The sequence below is a fragment of the Trichosurus vulpecula genome, chromosome 4, assembly GCF_011100635.1.
Source record: "Trichosurus vulpecula isolate mTriVul1 chromosome 4, mTriVul1.pri, whole genome shotgun sequence".
Lineage (NCBI taxonomy): Eukaryota > Metazoa > Chordata > Mammalia > Diprotodontia > Phalangeridae > Trichosurus > Trichosurus vulpecula.
In genome coordinates, this window is record NC_050576.1 from 17,133,994 (window position 1) to 17,146,273 (window position 12,280).

The 12,280-nt window shown below is 45.0% G+C and overlaps 1 pseudogene; it reads right to left on the reverse strand.

The window, feature by feature from the left end:
• Nucleotides 1-2,945: 2,945 nt before the first annotated feature.
• LOC118846094 lies at nucleotides 2,946-8,270 on the reverse strand (annotated as a pseudogene).
• Nucleotides 8,271-12,280: the final 4,010 nt, after the last annotated feature.

A 12,280-nucleotide genomic window follows, 5' to 3' on the forward strand; every position in this document is an offset into this window, starting at 1 on the left:
CCTCCTACTAGAAAAGATCTCTCAGCTGTTAAGCAAAGGGGGTCAATGAACAGCTGTTTTTTGGTTGGTCTTTTTATTTCTCATTGTTTTATTTTGCTTTTGCTTATTGTGATCCCCAGAGCTTGGTGCCTGGAGAATCCTAGAAAGAACAGGATGAAAAAACTGAGGCAAACAAACGTGAAGCGGCTTTCCCAGCTAGTAACAACTAGAACCTAATCGTCAGAGCAGGGCGGATCAGTTGGTCATCAGGGTTACAAGTCCAGCCTAGATCCTCTGACTACAAATTCCACTCTTTTTAGCACCCTGGTTTCCTTCTGGATGATTGACTTTGATTAGGATAGTTATCTGAAGCCTTCATCTTGCCTGCAGGCTTTGACATGAAGCCCTCACATCTTGGAAAGTGCCCCAGGGAGGCAGGCTGGCTCTTCTGTATTTGCTCTTCCTGAGCCCCGCTTTGCCCCCATGACCAATAACCGCCCCCCCCCATCTTGTTTGACCGCTATCCCTGCCTATCGACTCTAGTCTCTGTGCATTTGGCAGATTGTGAGACATGGTATCACTTCCAGAGAAATCAGAAGGCGTGTGTGTGTGTGTGTGTGTGTGTGTGTGTTGCATGAAGTGGAGGAGGAAGACAATGGTCAAGGGCGGAGGTCAGTCTGTAGGGCTTAGCCCAGGTTTCCATGGAGAATGTTGCTTGGGGCAGATCTTACCCACCAAACCTTTAAGGCCCAGGAAGGTTAGGTAATGAGCCCTTCTTCATATCAGTTGTGTGTTAATGAATTTGATGAAGATCTCACCCGTAGTCAGTTCTTACTGGGCTGTGTGCTAGGACCCAAGGGTAAACAAACAGTCTCTACCCTCAAGGAGCCTTCGTTCAATCGGGAAGGAATAGAGCATGGATTTTGAGAGCAGAATACAAGTCAGGGGGTGATGCAGCCAAGGGCTCCATGAACACTGCTGGAGGAAAGCAAGCTTTCCCTAGGCTTCACCAGGTTGCCGCAGGGTTCTGTGACACAGAAATGTTGAAGAACCCTGCTTTAGATCAACAGAATTACAGGCTCAGACCCCTCCCCACTCCAGACCCACCTCCTTCAGGAAGGGTTTTTCGACTATCTCGGTCCATAGATATTTCCCTCTTCTCTGAATTATAGTAATTACTGTTGGTATCAAATAGTATCCTGTGTTGGAAGGGCCCTGGAAGAGCATTTAGTGAAACAACACCAATTGGGATAACGATACAAATAAGGACAAGACTGTGATTTCATTGGTACAGGGAACTCCCAGGTGAGGAAAATCCCTCTAATGCAGGTTGGCACCTTCTCTGTTACTTAGAGCCTTGAAGAGTTCCCCGGGGCACTGAGAACACCTTGCCCAGTGACTTGTCCAGGGTCACGCAGTCAGTATAATAATAAGAGAAGTATTTATACAGCACTTGAATTTTTCAAGGGGATTTCCTGCATTCTCACAACAGCCTTTGAGATATGTGATACTGATCACCCTTTAACAGATGACCAACTGCGGAAGTGACTCGTGGGGTCACACACTAGTATCTGAAGCAGAACTCCTAACTCGGGTCTTCCCTGTTCCAAGGAAAGCACTCTATTCACTGAACCACCTGACTGCCAGCCTAGGGGTCCAACCTTCTCTCTAAACAGATGAAGAAATGGGGGCCTTCAGAGGAAGCAGCAGTAACACTAGCATTTGGCCCGAGGTCCTTTGACTCCAAATCCAATGTCCTTCCTACTGAACCATGTGGTACTTCATTGTATCCTGTTCTGGATTCTTATTTTGTGTCCCCAACTGGACTGTGAGCTTTGGGAAGGCAGGCACCAGGGGGATACTCTGTATCTCCCTTTTTGGTATAGCAGTGGCCTGGACAGACTAGGTGCTCAGATGGCGTTTAGTTGGATAAATGACTACGGCTTTTGTTCAGCCTCTCCTTGTGCTGGAAATAAAAGCCTCCTGGGGTATTTAGAAATAAATGCTGTGAACCTGGTCATGTGTTTCTGGGTCTCATTCTTCTTAGGAATGTTTTCTGTCTCCTACCTAACATTCTAATTTACTTGAGCTGTGAAAAATATGTTGGCTTGAGTCTTTCATCATTCATTGCCGTCAAGTATTTCTGGGGAATAATTTAGGATAAAAGAGAGAATAGAGTAGAGAAGAGAAGGAGAGGTGCCAGTCAGGAAAACCCAAGTTCAAGTCTTACCTTTGACAGATACCAGCTGTGGAATCCCATACAAGGCACTCAACCTCTCACTGCCCCAGGCAGGTCATAAAGATGAAGATTGTAGCTGCCAGTGTACGTTGGTGGAGGGCAAGTCCCCACTGGGAGCTCCCCAATCAATAAAATCACAGGTCTAGACTCACCTTCCTTGCCCCACATCTAGGTTATTCATCATCTGGTAGCCAGCCTTAAAATGAGAAATGAGAAAAAAATGAAGATAATGACTTATTGTGCTTGGCTCAGGGAAGGCAGATGTGAAAAAGGAAATTTGGGTTTGATAAGAGAAAATGCTCCCTAACAATGGGAGCTGCTCAGAGCAAGAACGAACACACTGCCTCGGAGATGATCAGTTCTCCCTCAGTCAAAGCCTTTTTCTCCCAGGATTCTATTTAATTTCCTCCCAGGTTAATCAGCAGGAGCAAGTGAAGGAGAGGAAGGATTCTGGGCATCTGTACAAATGTTTTGTTATTTATGTGTTGGAAAGGAAAGAAATGCCTTGGTAAAATGCATTTCCTTCTCCAGCACTTCTGAGACACTGGGCTTAATTAGTGACACAAAACCAAAGCCACTTGGCTAAGTTCGACTCAAGAGTAAATAGATTAGAGTTTAGAAGTGATTTTGCTCTCACATCCAGAAGTCACCAGGGCACTAGCCACCCTCTCGAGAAAGTGAAAATGTTACTTGCAACATCTTGGGTTCATCTGTCAAGATTCCAGTTTTATCCAGATGGGTAAGCCTTGATAATCCTCATATCGTCAACTGGATAGTCCTGGGCATTTGTCTCAGCCAGTCCCACTTGATTCACCATTCCTAGGCCTTGGCACACACAGCTGAAAATGACACGCCTCTCACTGAGCCCCAAGGTTATGAAGAGCTGTCTGCTGTTGGGTCTGACTCTGCATTGATCACTGAAAGAATTCTAGCCTCTGTGAATTTCACAGTTAGGTGAAGTTCATCTTCAAATTTCTTGCCATATATAGATATGCCATCTCCGCTGTTCCTGTTGGATGACCACACTAACCATGAAATCTTTGATGATCCTATGAAACTTGGTGCCATTATAGTAATGACATCAAGCCAGCTCTACAAAGTTTTGGCAGGTCTTTGGGGTATGCTTCCTGCAGGACAGCCCCTCTGCTGATCTCTAGGAAGACGTTGGGTGGATACTAGGAGTGAGGGGCCATCACTACCATGCTGGAGCCCACTTTGTCCCGTCCCATTGGAGGTATTTAGACAAAGACTGGGTGCTCACTTTTCCAGAATGAGGTAGACTAAAAGGTTTGGGGGGTATTTTCAAATTCAGAGATTCTGTGATTCTGTGACCACCATTGACATCCCACTGACATGGTCCCTGACCTCATCTCCCTAGCCTCTGTTTAAATACTTCTAGTGACAGAGAGCTAACTACCAGGTCAGAGACGTGAGTCCTGTGGTTCTTACCCAATTGTAGTAGGCTCCCTGGAGACTAGTGCTAAGCCATCTGTTTGGTCTAGAATCAATCAATCAACATTTATTAAGCACCTACTATGTGCCCTGTGCTGCGCTAAACAGTGAGAATACAAAAAGAGACAAAGGTTAGTCCTTGCCCTCAAGAAGCTTCCAACTTAACAAGGGAGATAACATGCAAAGGAGATCGAGGAACTGAGTTCTAGTCCTAGGGAGGTGCCACTAACTCACTGGGTGCCCTGGAGGAATACATAAAGCTCTCTGTGTGAAATGATATCAAACTCAAATGTAAATGGATCCCTGTAGAAGCATGCTAACTTTGCTGTTGTTGTTCAGTCCTGTCTGACTCTTTGTGACTCCATTTAGGGTTTTCTTGGCACAGATACTGAAGTGGTTTGCCATTTCCTTCTTTAGCTCATCTTACATATGAGGAAACTGAGGCAAGCAGGGTTAAGTGATTTGCCCAGGGTTACACAACTAGTAAGTGACTGAGATTTGAACTCAGGAAGATGAATCTTCCTGACTCCAAGCCCCATACTCTATGCACTATGGTGTCCCCTAGCTGCCCACATACTAACTTAGAAAACCACAAATTAGCATTACCTATGTTGTATTGTATTTTTGTTTCAAAGTTAAACATTTCCCAATTACATTTTAAAACGAAGAGAAAGAGACAGAGAGAGAGAGAGACAAAACAAAAGAGAAATAGACAGAGACAAAAAGAGAAATAGATAGGCAGAGAGACAGAGATAGAGAAAGAGACAAAGATAAAGAGAGAAACAGAGAGACAGAGGGACAGAGAGAAAGACAGAGAGAGAAAAAAGACAAAGACATAGAGAGGGAGATAGAGACAGAGAAACAGAAAAAGAAAGATTAAGGCAGAAAAAAGGAGAGAGAAAAGGAAGCCTTTGCAGGTGTATTGTGATGAGTTCCAGGACCAGACTGAGTGTTGCAGGCTTGGTTCTGCGGCTAAGCCTCCACTCATGAAGAAACACGTCTGTGGGTGGTGACTGGAACAGACTAGAAACTACTGACTGTGACCGTCCCTTTGCTGAAGGCTGCAAAGGATTGAACTCCTCCAACCCCCTCCCCTATCACTAACAGGTACTTTCTACCATCTTTTCTTTGTCTTTGAGTTGTTTCTATTTCCTGAGTTTGTTTTATACAAACACTATGACTGATCATAACTTCTTTGTGATGTGTGCCTATGTATTCAATATGAACAGCAGAGAAGGCAATGGAGGGTGCTAGTGAGCAGCAGGAAATACATAAAACTTAGAAAAGAACAAAGATCTGCACTTAGGTCTGAAATCAGTTGTATTTCATCTTGACTTAGGGGCTCTGAACAAAAAGTAAAAAAAAATCTTATAATTTAGGTTATTAATAATTTTTTGCAAACTTCTCCAAAGGCATGATTAATTGGGATCTAGATTTTTCCCTTCTTCCTATCTCCTCAGCTAAAATCATAAGCCAGTTAATAGTGAACAATAAAAGCTGCATTTATATTGTGCTTTTAAGTTTGGAAGGTGCTTTACAAATATTTTCTCATTTGATACTCCCAATGACCCTGAGAGGGAGGTGCTATTATCATCCACGTTTTTCATTCGGGGAAACTGAGGCAATCAGAGGTTAAGTGACTTGCCCAGGGTCAAATAGCTAGTAAGTGTCTGAGGCTGGATTTGAACTCAGGTGTTTCCGACTCCAGGGCCAGTACTCCGACCATTGCACTACCTGGCTGCCCAGTTAGCCGCCAGCTAGCCGGGGCGGTGGTCAATGAGAAGAATGGGTACCGGCTCTCACTCACTCTTTTCTTACCCTGCCATTGTGTACAGTGAGAAAAGAGAGGTGTGGTTTGGGAGGAGCGGCCAAACCCCAAATTCAATGGTGGGGAGCGCTCCCTCACCTCTAAAGCCGACCCGGTGTGACGGCACTACCAGGTGGTTACAGATGCAGAACAAAGACTAGATGGTTTCTAGAGGCGGGGCAGCGGGGGTTGGGATGGGAAGACCATCGGACCTGCGTCATGCCAAAGGCACCATATTAGAATGTGAGCTCCTTGAGGGCAGGAGCTGTTTTTGCTTTTCTTCGTACCCTTCGCTCTTAGCATGGTGCCAGGCATACAGTACGTGCTTAATAAATGCTAGCTCACTGCCTGGAAACCATGGATTCTAAGAAGCAGAGCTAAGGCACTTTCCAGGCATCGGGTTTCCTTCAACTCCCAGCTAAAATCTCTCCTTCTACAGAAAGCCTTTTTTCCATCCCCCTTGATGCTAGTACCTTTCCTCTATTGATCGTGCCCAATTTATCCTGCGTAAAGCTTGTTCCTACATATTTGTTTGCCTGTTGTCTCTCCATTAGATTGTAAGCTCCTCGAGGGCAAGGGCTATCTTTTGCTTTTCTTTGTATCCCCAGTATTTGGCACAGTGCCTGGCTCATAGTATATGCTTAATAAATTCAATTTAAAAACAATTATTAAGAGCCTACTATGTGCTTGTTAACTGCTTGAGTGACTTTTTGCCAACTCCTTATTGTCCTAGGACAACGTATAAACTCTTCAACCTGCACTTAAGGCTGGTTCCCACTTACCGTTTCCAGTCTTATTACCTACCATGAATTTTATGTTTGTGTCATACTGGACTACTGGACAGCCCATTTCTCACCTCCAAGCTTTTGTTCAAGTTTTCTTCCATGCCTGGAATGCCTCTCAGAAGCCTCTTCATCCTTCAAGGCTTAGCTCAGGTCCACCTCCTCTGCCACATCTTTACTTATTCCCCCAGGTGGTTAACGTTCTCTGTTCCTTCAAATGACTTTATGTTAACTTATCTGTAAGCTCCCCCAAGACAAGGACTTTTTCTTTTCTTTTCTTCTTTCTTTCTTTCTTTCTTTTTCATTATTCTTCTTTCTTTCTCTTCTTCCTTCCTTCTTTCTTTCTCTCTTTGTTTTCCTTCCTTTCTTTTTCTTTCTTTCTTTCTTGCTCTTTCTATCTTTCTTTCTTTCTTTCTTTCTTTCTTTCTCTCCTTTCTCTTTCTTTCCTGAATAAATGTTTGTTGACTTGAATTGGGGAGTTAGGTGGCTCTGCTCATAGAGTATAATTCAAATCTGGCCTCACACACTTACTAGCCATGTGACCCTGAGCAATTGACTTCACCTTTTTTGCCTCAGTTTCCCCATCTGTAAACTATGGACAATAATAGCACCCTCCTCCCAGGGTGGTTGTGAGAATCAAATGAGCTGATAATTGTAAAGTGCCTGGCTGGTGGTGAAGCACTATGTAAATGTTAGCTGTTATTATGATTATCAGAAAATGAAAGGGGTCACCTGGGGGCAGAAGTATCTCTACTGCTAGTTTGGTAACCCTCTCCCTTAATGTTATCCAGGATTAACACAGCTCTCAATGTCCTCAGTTTTCAATTGAATAAACCCTGGAGGCTCAGCCCATATTAATTATCTGCACCCAGTATCAGCCTACAAAGTTTATTAATATCTTTCCTCTTCCAGGCAACATAAAAAATGCAAATGTTTGCAGTTTAAATATAGCATTTTGCCTACCACTGCTGAACTTGCAGGACAGTAGGTAAACCACAGCTGGCATCCCTCCTCACCCCAGGAGCCTGGCCCTGGGCATTTCAGCAGGAAGGACCACAGAGGGAGGGGATGGAGCTGTATGGGAAGAAGGAGAGAACTCTGCATCAGCCTCTGACTTTGACAGTCAAGCCTGCAGGCTGGCCGTCTCTCTACATGGCAACCCTAAATGCGCACCTCCCTCCCAGGGCAGTCATGAGACTCCAGTGAAGTAATGTCTGTACAATGCTTTGCAAACTTTCAAGCGCTATAGAAATGCTAGCTATTATTAATAATAATTAGATGAATTTATCATTTGATAGTATAATATTCCATTTCATATCATTATATTAACAATTCATGATATTGATAATATTAGCTAACATTTATATGATGCTTTAATATTTGTAAAGTGCTTTATAGATATTACCTCATTTGATCCTCATGACCTTGCAAGAAAACTGCTGTTATTTAGGGTTATTTCCATTTACAGATGAGTAAACTGAGTCACAGAGAGATACCTGAGGCAGAATTCAGACTCAGAGCTTCCTGAGACTAAGTCTAGCACTCTATACACTGAGTCACGTAGATGCCTCTAGAGGAACTTAGAATTCCTTCAGTAGCTGGGGAGGACATCCATTCCTCAATGACAGACAGCCTGGACTAAAGCAAAGTGACCATGGAATATGATGGAGGAGGAGGAGGAACAGGAAGGCCCATTTGGCTGGACCACAGAGGACACCCTCAGGCAGGACCTTATCCAAGGGGATGGAGAAAGATACAACGAGCCTGCAAAGGTATATTGTGACTGTGTTGGAAAGGGCTTTCCCTGCCAAACAACTGTTTGAGGTAATGGAGCCGCTGGTTTTCGGAGGAAGGGAGTGATGCGTTCACATCTGTGTTTTAGGAAGATCACTATGGCGGCCATCTGGAGGAAGATGTTTTTATTTCATTCTTAAATAACCACAATTGCACGCTAATGGCGTACGTGCGACTGGTAAGATAGCTTCTTAAACCTTAGAATCGGACTGTTCATCGCCCGTCCTCACTTTCTGTTTCACACAGAATTTGCTTTTTATCAGAACTGACACTGAAAACCCAGCTTCCCAGAGATATGAGTCAAAAACAAGAAAGTCCAAAAAGTCACTGATATAGCCAAAAGCATGAATAAACAAACCATATCTCTGGCTTTCAAGGATGTTGAGAGGATAGGAATGTGGTGAGATCTCAGGCTGAAGCTGTTAACTCTTTGAGCTGGCAGTCTCCACTTGGGGCGTCCTGACAGAAGTCACAGGGGGCTTCCCACGGCACTGTGGTACACAGTTTGGAAACTGAGGATTTATACCATCACATCAATGTTATAAAAATGGACAATTTTGGAAGACTTAAGAACTGACCAGGGCAAAGGTCAACTGAGATTCCCGGGGACCAAAGATGACGGATGCTCCCCCTTTCCTGACCTAAATATGTAGAATGTGTCTGGACTTGGCCACTATGGAAATTTTTTTTGCTTGACTATACTTATTTATTTTAAGGGATTTCTTTTTCTTTCTCCAGTGAGAAAGAGATGGGAAGAAAAAAATTAGTGTTTAATAATTGATTTTTAAATTTTTAAAAATGTATCCAGGATGATTCGAGAAGTCATACAAACAGAAAAATATCTACCTCCTTCATACCTTCTGATCTTTCTCTCTATGTGAAGCTGGTATTTAATTGAGATGTACAAGTGACAAAGGAAGTGGGTCAGTCAGGCAGAAAGAGTGAGAGACAACAGACGGATGGCCCATGGGCTTCACTGGTATCCCTAGACTGTGCAGATTAGAGGAAGGCCCTGTGACTCTGTGGGGTGGGGGGAGGGAATGGACACAGGTCCAGAAAGATGAGTAGGGCATAGAAGGACAGTGAGACCTACCCACAGCTAGAAGGCAGGCAACATTGTTGAGATCACAGATTCATCAAGGTATTGAATTGAGGTGTTATCAGGGACTGTTCCATGGGCAGAGAGCCAATGATGCAATTCTTCACATGGCAGAGGTTGGGAGCGTGTTTTTAGGACAACTGTTATGATGTATTATCAGTCATAGAAGCCCTGGAGAGACTTTGAAGCATGTGTAGACATTCTAACTGGTTCTGTTCTGCTAATGATATGGCGGACAGTAGCCTCTTTGACTTGCTGCAGTTGTAGAACCAGAATTGTAGACCAATGCCATGCAGTATGAGGAAAGTGCACCCCTGAGGTGTTTGGGGAAAATATTTGTACTTCTGTTCTTGCTATATTGAGCATCACTCACTGGTGGCTAACAGTAGGGAAAAACCATACCTGGAATGAGTTTGAGCTGATTCAATAGAGAGTCCAGTCAGGTCAACAAGTCAAACATTTATTAAGCACCTACTATGTGCCAGGCACTGTGCTAAGCCCCAGAGACACAGAGAAGGGCAGAAATGGTCTCTGCTCTCCAGGAGTTTACAATCTAATGGAGAAGACAGCATACAAACAACAATGTACAAACAAGATAAATTGGAGATAATAAACAGAGGGAAAGGGTCAACATTAACCAGGATCAGGAAAGGCTCCTTGTAGAAGAAGGTGGGATTTTAGCTGGGACTTGAAAGAAATCAGGAAAGCTGCTGGGAGGCAGAGGTGAGGAGGGAAGGAATTCCAGGTTTGGGAAAGCCAGCAAAAATGCATGGAATTCCCCAGTCCCTCAAAGATACACCTAGAATCCTGAGGGGGGAGGCCTGTAGCTGGCCTGGCTCTGGGAGGCTGAGCAGAAAGCATCTGCTAGAGAGGCAAGAAAGGAAAATTAAAACTAACTCTTGCTTTCTCAGAGGGCCAATTTCAGGGGTGTTTCCTTCACTGGCATAGTCTCTGAGGATGGAAGTAGAGGTGTAAGGGGAGGAATTCTGGAGACCTAGGTCCTAGCTCTCTGACTCTTCTATGAGCATATGCCTTTGGGCCAATCATATCTTAACTTTGGGCTTCAATTACCCCTGCGTTGGACTAGATGGTCCCTGAGGAACCTTCCAGCTTCATAGATGATCTTATGAACCTGTGGTTTGGGTAGCTGTGTGACCTTGAGTGGGTCACTTCATTCTCTAGGTCTCAGTGTCTTTATCTGCAAAAGGGGGGGGGTGTCTAAGGTTCCCTCTCCCCCCCCCCCCCACGCTCTGAATCTATCCTGTGATCAGATCACAGCTATAGGTTCCCTATTGCACTAACATCCTGTGAATTAATTTCAAAGAGGAGGATTCTTATGGGGACTAGGGGGAGGTTGTCCAGTAACTGTCTAGGTTCCTTTCCCTCTCCCACATCTGAGGCAACCCTGAGGAATGTGGACCAAGGCCAAGGACAAACCCTCAGGCAGGACCTTATCCAAGGGGATGGAAGAAAGTGTTTTGGGGGGGACTGTCATGGGGTCTGAGTTGGTGGAATCGAAAGCCCATTAACTGCCTCTCAGCAGACTGGGAAGGCGAGCTGTTTTATAGGAATCCTCTTTCCTCCAGACTTGCATGTCTCCAGAAATGAAAGCCAACCACTATTAAATCATAAAATTAAAAAAAAAACCCAAGGATGTGCGCTTTGATGTGTCCTCTCCTCTGTAATGGGAGAAGCTTCCTGGCCTCGGGGAGAGTAAGATGGAAAAGCAAAATGAGACGTGGGGCTCCTACCAACAGTGTTCAATGGCTCTGGCCTTGACTCACTCCTGGAGAGTCTGAGGCTGCTCCCTTATGGGAGCAGGGCCCCTCGATGTTCTAAGCGATGGTTCTTTGGGAGGCACTGGGGTAGAGAGGCATTGGGAAATGGAAAAAACCAAAGATATCAGGGTATTTTTGTAATTAAAAGGAAGCAATCTCTACCCTCAGAGAGTTTACATCCCATTGGGCTGGGGTGGGAGAATACCATGGGCACAGATAAATAAATTCGACATATCTGCAGGGTACATTAGGTGTGGGGATGGGAAAGAGAGCACTCACTGCTAGGGGAAATCCAGAAAATCCTCATGCATTAGGTGGTGCCACCTGAGAGGGCACATGAAGGGAGCTGGATGGAAGTGAGGAAGGAGGGCATTTCAGGCATGGGATGGAGCTTGTGTGAAGACACGGAAATGGGAGGCTGCATGGGCCAGTTTGGCTGGAATGAAGAGTGCACAAGGGGAATAATGCATGATAAATCTGGAAAGGCAGGTCTGGAGTCAGATTGAGTTGGGCTCAAAAGGTCAAACTGAGGGGTTTGTACCTGATCTTAAAGACAACAGGGACCCACTGGGGAGTCTTGGGCTGGGATGCGACCTGGTCTGAACTTGAGAGATCACTTAGGCAGCTGCTCAGTATGGATTGGAAGGGGGAGAGACTGGGGGCAGAAAAACCAATAAGGAGACTCATTTTTTTTGCTTTGTTTTTCAAGGCAATCAGGGTGAAGTGACTTGTCCAGGTCACACAGCTAGTAACTCTTGACTACTGACCAGGAAAGGTGACGGGGGCCTGAATTCTGTAAGTAGAGAGCAGCACCAGCAAGACTCAGCGCTCCAGGTCCCTTAAGTAGAGGTGAGGAAGGAGCACTTCCAGATTACTCACTACAGGTCTGTCCTCTACAAACTGTCTTCGGCCACTGTGAAGCTACTGACTGTCACAGTGAAGAGCAGATGACTGGAGTCGTGTGACAGGACCCAGCCGTCCTGTCCCACGGTGTTTCACGGTGAGGTCTGTGAAGCCCTTATCAGAGGCTGGAGCCCAGAGATAAGCTCAGAGCATGACTGTAGCTTAATCGTTCCTACAGAGTGAGAAAATGGGAGCCCCCTCCTGTCCTAATGCTAAGATGGAGGACGGGGGCCCTTAGTTATTCAGTTCCACTTCAACAAACTGCTTCATCGCTTCCCCTTCCTCCTACAATATAGGGGCTACTTGGGTAGCATTTGAGCCCGTGGAAAAGGTGGGCATGCGGCAGGTGCTGACTCCAGCCTGCCAAGGAGACGTCAAGGAAAATCGGAAGAATCACTGCTAGGGAAAAGCATCTTTGCACCTTCCCCATACAGACAGCCCAGAGCC